Consider the following 10487-nt stretch of genomic DNA (forward strand, 5'->3'; position numbering starts at 1 on the left):
GACAGAGCTGGGAATTCCTTTTTGTGAAGCAAGCTAGATGGACTGCAGGCCACTGGAGGAGGGCCCTGCAGGAGTCTGGAAGGGAAAGCTTCTGCACTGGTGGAGTTGAGTTCAGTCAGTGGATGGGGAGGGTTTCTGTAGAAGAGAATAACGAGGAAGGCCTCACAGATGGAGCTATCCAACATAAACGCGTGGCACATAGGCTCCTGGGATGATGAAACACACCCAGCTGGAGAAAGGACTTGTGTGGGAAAAACAGGGTCCAGCTGCTGGCTTGAAGTAGACGGGTGTGGAGCAGGTGTTGGATCTAAGGCTTAAGGCTGTGGTGTTTGAATTGGATCTTGTCTGAGGAACTACTGCAGATTTTTGGGCCGGAGAGACGTGATGCCGATGAACGTCATGAAGCAGATTGGCTGGGGAAAGAAACAAGTGTCAGACAGATAGGAGAGTTCCAAGGACAGGCCACAGATGGTGGACATGGTGGTTAGGATTGAAGGAATGGCATTGGAAATGGTTCTTTTGAACACCAGGGTACTTGAAGCCCCAAAGAGATGTTAGCAGAGGTCTTTTGGAGGAACTTGGTGGAGGGCTACTGTTGTTCAAAGTCTTCACTTGTCTGGAATCAGAGGACCCAAGAGAGTGCAGAAAGTACTTAACTACAGTGGAGACCATGTGGTTGGGGTAGAGTCCAAGTTAAAGATCGAAGACAGTGACTTCATTTGTCATATAAAGTTACCAGAACTGTCGAGTGGGGAAAGTGCTTAAGAGCCTCCCCTTTCCTAGGGTCCGGATTTTAAATAATTAGCCAGTGACTGGCACCACTTATGCAGAGCTGGGTTGCCAGGGGTGTCCATACCCTTCATCCCTCATCTTCCTCTAAGCCTGCTCCCTATGCTACAAATTGTCCCTCCCCAGCTCTCCGCTGCCAACATGGTTCTCACTCTCCGCCTACTGTGATCTCTGCCTGTGATCAGAAGCCACCACCAAACAGAGGCTGGACTCCAGAGTCCAATAGATATGAATGTAATAGTTGTGCAGCTTTGGTTTTGGACAAGTTAATTAGCATCAATTTCCTCATCAAATAAGGATAATGAAGGTTCCATTGCTCTGAGGCTTAAATAACAAAAAGTAGATAGACATCAAAGACATTGGTGTGTACTAAGACCTCAAGTTTACTAATTCCATTATTAACATGGCCAATAACAGTTTAACTCAGTAAAAACGGAAGCTCAGTGGGCTAGTGTCACCTCTTAAAAGAATGAATCTCTAACGAAAGAGTTCTATCAAAAGCAGAAAATTACTGTAGTGTGAAGAAACTCAAACCAAGCAACTATATTGTGGTTCTGATGTCAGAGCGGGTGAGTTTAAAACCACCATTCAGCCCACACCAGAGTTTACACAGGTCGTAGCCCGCCTCTCTGGATTTTCTTTCGCAGTGATTTTCTTGGATGCCATTGATTTAATTAGAAAGTCAGACTTGCAAAGTCCTAAATTGTCAATTGCCATTGGCCCCTGAGGTGGTAGATCAGAAAGAATGCTGCCAATTACTGTTTACTAGGCAAGTGCTCTACCACTTGAGCCACTCCACCAGTCCGAGTGCTTCTTATTTTTGAAGACCTTACATACTGTGCTTTCATAACTCTGATGTATATAATGTGTCATTACGCCCTTTTTATAGATGAGGAGCGTTCCCAAATGGGAAAACCAGGATTTGAATGCAAGTCTTCAACTCCAAGGTTCTTTCCCTGGAACCTGGGCCATTTCACTCCAGATTTTTTTTTTTTTTTTTACTTAAAATTGGAAGAAAGGGAATATATGAAGCAGAGCATGCTCTGTTTGTCAAAATGGTGAATAATAAATGAAAAAGAACTTCAGAGGCAGAGAAGATTCTAGAGTTGAAGCCCTATTGTTTCACAGCTGGTGACATTAAGAGGGTAAGAGTTGGGTTGTCTGCATGGGTCATCTGCTCCAACTCACTTGTACAGACACAAAAGGTAGCAAATGGTGCAGGTCCGGCACCTTTGGGGATGCTCACTGTCATACAGCCCCCCAGTATTTATTATGCACCACTTGTGTGCAAAGCATTGTACTGAGCTCCATGGAGAAACACAAAAAGATTGGAAACCATTGCTGCCTTGACAGCACTTAGAAGCTAGTAGGGACTTTGGGTCTATTTTATAAACTGAGCCTTTGGGTACTATGGGAAGCTCAAGCCATCAGGGAGAACTTCAGACAGCCGTCGTTGACAGAGAGGGTTTGTGTCCCCATCTCTCCTACTGCCTCTTCAGTTGGAGCAGCTTTAAGCAACTAGGTGTCTGGGGGAGAACTTAACTGAGGCACTGTGTGGCAGCTCCTCAGATTAAGGGATCAGGGACTGAGGCCCTCCAGGCCCTCTGGTTGCCAGGGCAACGCTGAGTCAGGCCAGGGCCTCTGCAGCTTTCTGGGAAGCAATTCAGCTACAGAAGCTTCTTGTTGATTCCAGTCATAATGGGAACTTCTGGATTAAAATTTCCCAAAAAATCAATTTTTGCATTGATCACTTCTAATTGGGTTCCTTCAAATGAGTATTTTTGGGTAAGACACAGAATCTAACCCTTTTATTTATATTTCTACAAAGGATATCTCCAGGTTAAAAGAATTTTTTTAAAGAAAGGAAGGAAAGAGGAAGGAAGGGAGGAAGGGAGGAAAAGAAAGGGAAAGGGAAAAGGAAAAAGGAAAAATTGAACAAAGTACTTACAGTGACCTTACATGAAAATTTCTGGTCAGAAATTAGACCTCAATAATGAGCATTATGATTCATAGAGTTTTGCCATGTTACAGGCATCGTGGGAAGTAGATGTTTTCTTTTTATCTTGTGACAAAATTGGTACCGTTATCCCTGTTAACAGGAAGTTTTGACTTGGTCACCCATCAGCCCAAGGTCACATGGCTGGAATTTAAACTTAAGTGTATGAAACCAAAGTGTTTGCTAATACCCCATATTATATACTGCCTTACAATTTTGTCCTGGATTCTTAATTTTAAAAAGGCAAAATAGTACTCTTTTCCTCTGATATGCAGCCCTCACTGTCCCCCCGACACTGCCGGTAAGTCTGGACCAGGCTGCCCATCCCAGCGCAGCTTGCCTGCCCAGGATTGGCTGATGCTTTGGTGGCTGGAGCACCACACTAACCCCATTTTCAACTGAACCCCTCTATCCCTAGAGACTTGGAGAGGACAGCTGTCTGATAGCATTTTGTCAAAATGATAAGTGTAATGATGTGAGGAAATTCAGATCAAACCAGAGAGACAGCTTTGTTTACAGGATACACAAATACTAAATTTCAAAGAATTGAAATTGACTAGATTTAAGTTCATCTTAATTAAGAAAAGTAAGGTGGTTATGAAATTGTGACATTGCCATTTTTTCCATGGAAGGTGTGATCCAATAACTATTGAGTTCTATGATTTAATTTTCTGCAGGTAAATTATTTATACTAATCCTAAAATCTAAGATAACATTTTTTTTTCCAGGTGCTGGGGATCAAACCCAAGGCCTTAAGCATGCTAGACAAACACTTTATGACTGAGCTATATCCCCAGCCCTAAGATAAAAATTTTGTGTATGTATTTTCTGACTTGAGCTGGTAATCATCACTTAAAGTCACACTGATTTTGCTCAAAAGTAAAAATCTCTAAATTGGTCCCCACAGTTATCCCCTGGATAATTTTTTTATGCTGCTGGGGCTTGAACTCAGGGCCTTATACTTGCTAGGCAGGTGCTCTACCCCTTGAGCCATGCCCCAGCCCTTTCTGCTTTGGTTATTTTTTTAAGTAGAGCTTCACATTTACGATGGTGGGGAATTCTCCTATATATGTTTCCCAGATGGCTGGGAGGACAGGTGTGTACCACCATACCCATCTTTTTGTTGGTTGAGATGGGGTTTCACAAACTTTTTCCCTTTGCTGGCCTGGAAACTTGATCCTCCCTATCTCTGCCTCCCAAGTAGCTAGGATTACAGGCGTGAAGCCATATGCCTAGCTTCTGCCCTGAACTATTTAATAAAAATGAATGCCCAGCTAGGCGCTGGTGGCTCACACCTGTAATCCTAGCTACTTGGGAAGCAGAGATCAGGAGGATCGTGGTTCAAGGCCAGCCCTGGCAAATAATTTGCAAGACCCTATTTTGAAAATACTCAACTCTAAAAATGGCTGGTGGAGTGGCTCAAGTGGTAGAGTGCCTGCCTAGTTCAAACCTCTACTGCCAAGTATATATATAATAACATCAGTGAATGTCCAACTAAAATCATTATTCCTTTTCCACTTTAACCCAGTGGTTGCTTGGCTTACCTTGAATTAATCAGAGCCTGAAGTTTGTTACAGCCAAAAATTTGTGAAACATTTTGAAGAACTCATATTAGGGCCCAGTGCCAGTGGCTCACGCCTAGCTGATCCTAGCTGATCAGGAGGATTGCTGTTCGAAGACAGCTTGGGCAAATAGTTTTGAGAGACCCTATCTTGAAAACTCCCTTCACAGAAAAGGGCTGGTGGAGTGCCTCAAGTTGGCCCTGAGTTCAAGCCCCAGTACAGGGGGGGGGAAAATGTCCTGAAAAGCCCTGTCAGAAAGCTACAAGGACCCTGAGGTTATGCTTATAGTAAACCTCAAGCTGTCAAGACCAAGAAGATCCAAGTACAGTCCTGCAGGATCTGGCCACACAAGCCTCACCCGGGCATCCTAGGGGTCCCCACACCCAGGGTTTGGTGATGTTCTCTGGCGCACTCAGCCACCATCATGTGTTTGATTTTTTTTCTCCAGGGGTAGACATGGCTTTTGTTTGTTTTGTGCTTGCTGCAAATTGGACACCCGGTCTGACAGATAGAGGGTACCCAGTTAATGTCAAATGAGTGAATGAATAAGCCACTAGTGACAATGCAGGAAAAACACAGGTACACTCCCAAATCTCTGCCTAGCTGGGATGGAGATGATTTTCCTCATTAAAATTGATCCAAAAACCTTTAAAAGACATTACTTAAGATGCACTTTAGCATTTCCTCTGACATTTAGCCCACATATTATGTAGAATCCCCAAGTCGCTGCCAAAACCTCTTCCGGGATGCCTGGTCTATACGGGGAGAGAACTGTGCAGAGACGGGAGTGGCTGGCAGGCCCGGCATCCCGGGGACGTGAACTGTCGAATTGCGGGGAGCCGCGCCCCTGAACTGGCCCTGGTTTTAAATTGCCTGGCTCAGCCGTCCGCCCCTCTCTAGGCGTACAGAGGCTCCAGGACCCTGGAAAGGGGTCTTCTCCCAACCCCGAGCCTCCAGACCCTTCCAGTTCGACCCGAAGAGCCCAGGGGTGTCCTGGGTCCGCCCCCCCCCGACCACCACCACCACCACCACCACCACCGCTGGCCTCCCTGCCAGAGCGACTATTTATAGGAACCTCTCCAATCCTGAGCCCCTATGCAGCCGCTGCACAGGGGGGCGCAACCACATCTGTGTCCCAGGGTGCCATCAACGGGGCTGTGAGGTGATGGGGTGACGTGTTCTTAATAAATGCACGTGCATTCCGTACGAGAAGACTCATTTAACGACGAGAATTTTAAGGCTTCCTCTGCCCACGATGCGTCCTCTCCGCAGGCTGACGAGGCCCGCAGTGCGGGCGCGCTCGAGCCGCGCCACGTCCAGCCACGTGGCCGCGCGTGCTGCCCCCTGCCGGCCGCCGCCGGGGAGGCCCCGCAGGCCCGCGCTCGCACCTGGCCGCCGGCGGCCGCTCTAGGAAGGCGCGGGGGCTTCTCGGTGGTGGCGCAGGGCCGTTTCCGCGCGCTGGGTCCCCCGCGCCACGCCTGAAGGTGGCCCTCGCGAAACGCAAGCCCGGCCTCCCCTGCCCGCGATTGCCGGGCCGCGGGGCAGAGGCAGCGCCCGCGCCCTCGTCGTCGCGCGCCCTCCGCCCGTCCAGGCCACTTCCAGTCCAGTCCCCGTGCAGACACGGAGGGGATCGCCAAGGAATTCGCACAGCTCGACAAGAGACGGACCCACCCGACGCCCAGACCCACGGCAGGGAAGAGGACAAAAGAATCCCCGAGGGCCCTGGCGTCCAAGGCTGGAGGAATGACAGTGAAGGACGCGGAATTTCACGGGTTATAAAATGCTCTCCCATTGGGCACCGATGGCTCACGCCTGTAATCCTAGCTACCCAGGAGGCAGAGACCAGGAGGATCGCAGTTCGAAGCCAGCCCGGGCAAACAGTTCGCGAGGCCCTATCTGGGAAGGGGGTGGGGGGAAATGGGGGGTGAATGTCACAAAGTGGAGTGGCTCAAGGTTTGGGCCCTGAGTTCAAGCCCCAGTACTGCCAAAAAGAAGAAGAAGGAAAAATATGAAAGCCAGGAACCAGTGGCTCACACCTGTCATCCTAGCTACTCAGGAGGCAGAGATCAGGAGGACCACGGATCAAAGCCAGCCTGGGCAAATAGTTCTCGAGACCCTATCTCAAAAAATACGCACTACAAAGGACTGGCGAATGGCTTAAGTGATTGACCGCCTGCCTGGCAAGGGTGAGTTCAAACACTTGTACCTTCAAAAAATAAATAAGTAAATAAATGCTTTCCGGTACAGCACTTCATTCTACAGACAAGAAACAAAGGCCAAGGGAATTAAGCCAGTAGACAGATGTATTTATACCTGTGGAAGAGGTCCTTGACACCTGTGATGACGAGCAGGGCTGCCTTCTTGTTCTGTTGGTTTTATTGATAGACTTTCAAAAAATATTCATCTCGTTCTTTTCTAAAGATGGAAACAGAGCACAGGCCTTCCATCAGGCTTTTGCTGCACGCAGGTTGCGCACTTCTCCAGCTGTACGTGCACACTGCTCCCCCTGGCAGGCAGAGCTGTTTGGGGGCAGGAGTGAGGTTGGTGGAAAGCACCCGCAACAAGTGTTTCCCTGTAAGCCACAGTGGGCAGTGGCATTGGAATCCTGGGTGATGTCAACTGATGAATGGCTAAAGAACATGTGATGTACGGTATACACACTATGGGGTTATTCACACATAAAGAACAAAATCATGTCATTTGCAGGAAAATGGGTGGAACTGGAGACCATCACGTTACGCTTGTTTCTAAGCCAGACTGAGAAAGACAAATGTCACATTTTCTAGCATGTAGAATCTAGAAAGAAAGAAAAAAGATACGAAAAGGAGGAGGGGGTTTTAGGAAGAGGAAGGGGATGGGGAGGATCTGGCCAGGCACTGGTGGCTCACGCCTGTTATCCTAGCTACTTGGGAGGCTGAGATTGGGAGGATTGCTGTTCAAGGCTAGCCCAGGCAAATAGTTCTTGAGATCTTATCTCCAAAATAACCAGAGCAAAATGGACTGGAGGCGTGACTCAAGCAGTGAAGCACCTGTTTTTGCAAGTGCGAAGCCCTGAGTTCAAACCCCAGTCCCACCAAAAAAGAAGAGAGGGTTTGGAGGTAGGTATAATCAAAGGGCATTATATGCATGTGTGAAGAAAAGACAAAGAAGTGGTAGATGAGGTTCTTTCTATTGTGGGGCTTTTTGCTCTGGTTATTTTTGGAGATGAGGGGAGGGGTCTCTGGAACTATTTCCCGTGCTGGCCTTAAACTATGACCCTCCCAATCTCAGCCTCCCAAGTAAGCTAGGATTACAGATGTGAGCCTCAGGCACCCAGCTGGGCCCAATGTTTGATGGATTACAGTGGTTTGGGGACAATGGGCAGCCAAAGGGATCCTTTGAAACCTCAGATCTGACCGTGCTTCTGTCCTCCCCTGCTTAACACCCTTGGTGGTTCCTCTGGGCCCTTTGACCCTCCCGGACCCTGTCTTGGGCTACATATTAGTTCCTAGAGCTGTTGTAACAAAGCGCCACAAACCACAGGCAGGGCAGGAGGTGGGGGGCTTTAAACTGCAGGAATTGATTCACGGTTCTGGAAGCCAGAAGTCCAAGATAAATGTGGGAACATATGGGGTCTTCCCGGAGGCTCTGGAAGAATCTGTTCCCTGCTGTCATCCATTGCTCAGGGACCCTTGGCTTATAGATACATCCTGCCAATGTCTGCCTGTCTTCACTCAGCCATCTCCCGAGTCCCTTCTCTTCTTACAAGGATAACAGTCATATTGGATTAAAAGCCCACTCTAGTCCAGTATGACCTCATCTGAATTACTCATTACATCTCAATGACCTCATTTCCCAGTTAGGTCACATGCTGAGATTCTTGGCCAAGTCCCCACAGTTTTGCTTTCTCTCCTCTCTTCTGGCATACCCCACCACTTCAGATCTTCACTTTGCGCCCCGTCTTCCTGGCCACTTGCCTCCAAACCAACGTTCCTCCCTTCTGCAAAGTGTTGAAAATGTCACTGCCTCAGAGAAGTCCCAGAACCCAAATGAAGTCACTTCACCCCACCTTCCCTGATCTAGGCACTTACACAATTATAACTGAGGTGACACTGGGTGACTGTGTATGTTTATGAGTGCCTGCCCCCCCACCTCGAGAATCTGCAGGTTGACTAGATGAACCATATCAAATACTGCAGGGCCAAAGCGGCCTCCAGACCAACAAGGGAAGCCTGTCACAATAGGACAGGCCAGAGATGATGAGATGATGAAGACCTGTGTTGAATCCACTGCAGAGGCCATCAGGGAGATGTCAGAGGCAGTCCCTCTGTCCACAGAAAGGAGATTCAAATGCAGGCTCCACTCCCTGCCCCAGGGGGGTGCACACGAAATAAAACCCACCTAAGACCATGGCTTATAAGACCCCAAAAATTCCACCTGCCCTAACCTCCTTGACCTTTTCCCAGTCACTGTCCTGCTCTGTCCCTCTGCTGCAGCCACCCTGGCGTTATTCTTGCTCCTTGATCCTGCACAGCCACTTCCTGCCCTAGGGTCTCCGCAGTCACGGTACATACCCAGGCCTGCAACCCTCTGTGTCTGGAGTTCTACACACAGCTTGTTTCTGGTTTTTGTTGTTGTTGGATTGGTTTGGGGGTTTATTTGGTTTTTTATTTTTATTTTTTTTCTTTTTTGAGACAAGATCTTGCTATGTAGCCCAGGCTGGCTTTGAACTCAAGATTCCCTTGCTTCAACTTCCTATGTGCTGGGATTCCAAGCATTGCTTCTGCTGGCTTGTTATCATTCAGATTGCTGCATACTCACAAACCGGGTGTGGTGGTGCTTGCCTCTGGGAGGCACTCCAGAGGCTGGGGTAGGATGATTGTGAGTTTAAGGCCAGCTTGAGGTACATAGTGATACCTGGTCACAAGACAAAATCCAGCTGGTTCCCGCTCACCTTGCTGTTCCCTAATCATGCCATCACACCCAGGAATCATCTTCACATCACATGCTTTGCTTTCTTAGAGCATTTTCACATCTGTGATGATTTGTTCACTTATTAGCTTGCTTATTAGCTTGCTTGCCTGTCGCCTCTTGTAATATGAGTGCCACAAGAACAGGGGCCATGTGTGCTGAAACTCAGGGTCTAGACTAGAACCTACAGGATAGGGGGTGCTTACTATTTGTTGAATGGCTGACAGAGAGTCTCTTAATCCCTCTGTGTCTCTGTTTCTGCATGAATAAAATGGGGACAATCTTAGCTACTTCATAGGGGACAATAATTGTCAAAGAGTCATGAAGAGTAAGTGGTCAGCGAACACTCTGCACACAGGAGCCATTACTCACATCTCAGATGGACATATCCCAAGGTGGAGAGGTCAAGGCTGAGTATGTAAGGACAGAACCACGGGCTTCTGGACACAGCTGTGGTCTGGGTGCTCTGAGCTCCTTGGAAATTTCCAGATTGCATCCTCATAATTATTTCCACAAAACCACGCATGAGCCATGTGGAATTTTAACACACCTACTTCCCAAATTAGCAATTTATGAATTTTTATTTGTTTTAACTTTTTTTTTTTTTGGTGGGACTGGGGTTTGAACTCAGGGCTCCACTCTTGGAAAGCAAGTACTCTACCACTTGAACTACTCTGGTTATTTCAGAGCCCAGAACCTCGATACTCCCTATCTCAGTCTTCCAAATAGCTACTGGCAATCTGCACTCAGCTTAAATAAGCAATTATTTATTATGTCAATAGGAAAGGATATTGCTTGCAATTACTAGAAGACAATATGCTCAAATTTGTTATGTTTATTGGTTTCTCTAATTTTGAACTGAGATCCTGTTGATCTCAGCCTGCCCAGTAACATCAAGGTGTTTTTCCCAGGCCTGGAAAGCAGGAGGCTCTGAGTTCAAAGCCAATACTGCCAAAACAAAAGTTTTAAATGTCTTACCGGTTTACGGAAATAGCATAATTACTGAAAATACAGAAAAGTATGCCTTGTATTTGATTTGTGTGTGTGCTTTGCAGTATTCCCAAGTCTGGATTCCAGGATGATCTGTCATGGCACTTTTCATCCATGTTTTAGCAATTCCGCTGACACTTAGTAGGACAAAAGTGCTACTGCGTTAAAATTTTTTTAGCTCACAGCCTCATCCTTGCTGG

This window comes from Castor canadensis, chromosome 2, assembly GCF_047511655.1.
Source record: "Castor canadensis chromosome 2, mCasCan1.hap1v2, whole genome shotgun sequence".
Taxonomy (NCBI): Eukaryota; Metazoa; Chordata; class Mammalia; order Rodentia; family Castoridae; genus Castor; species Castor canadensis.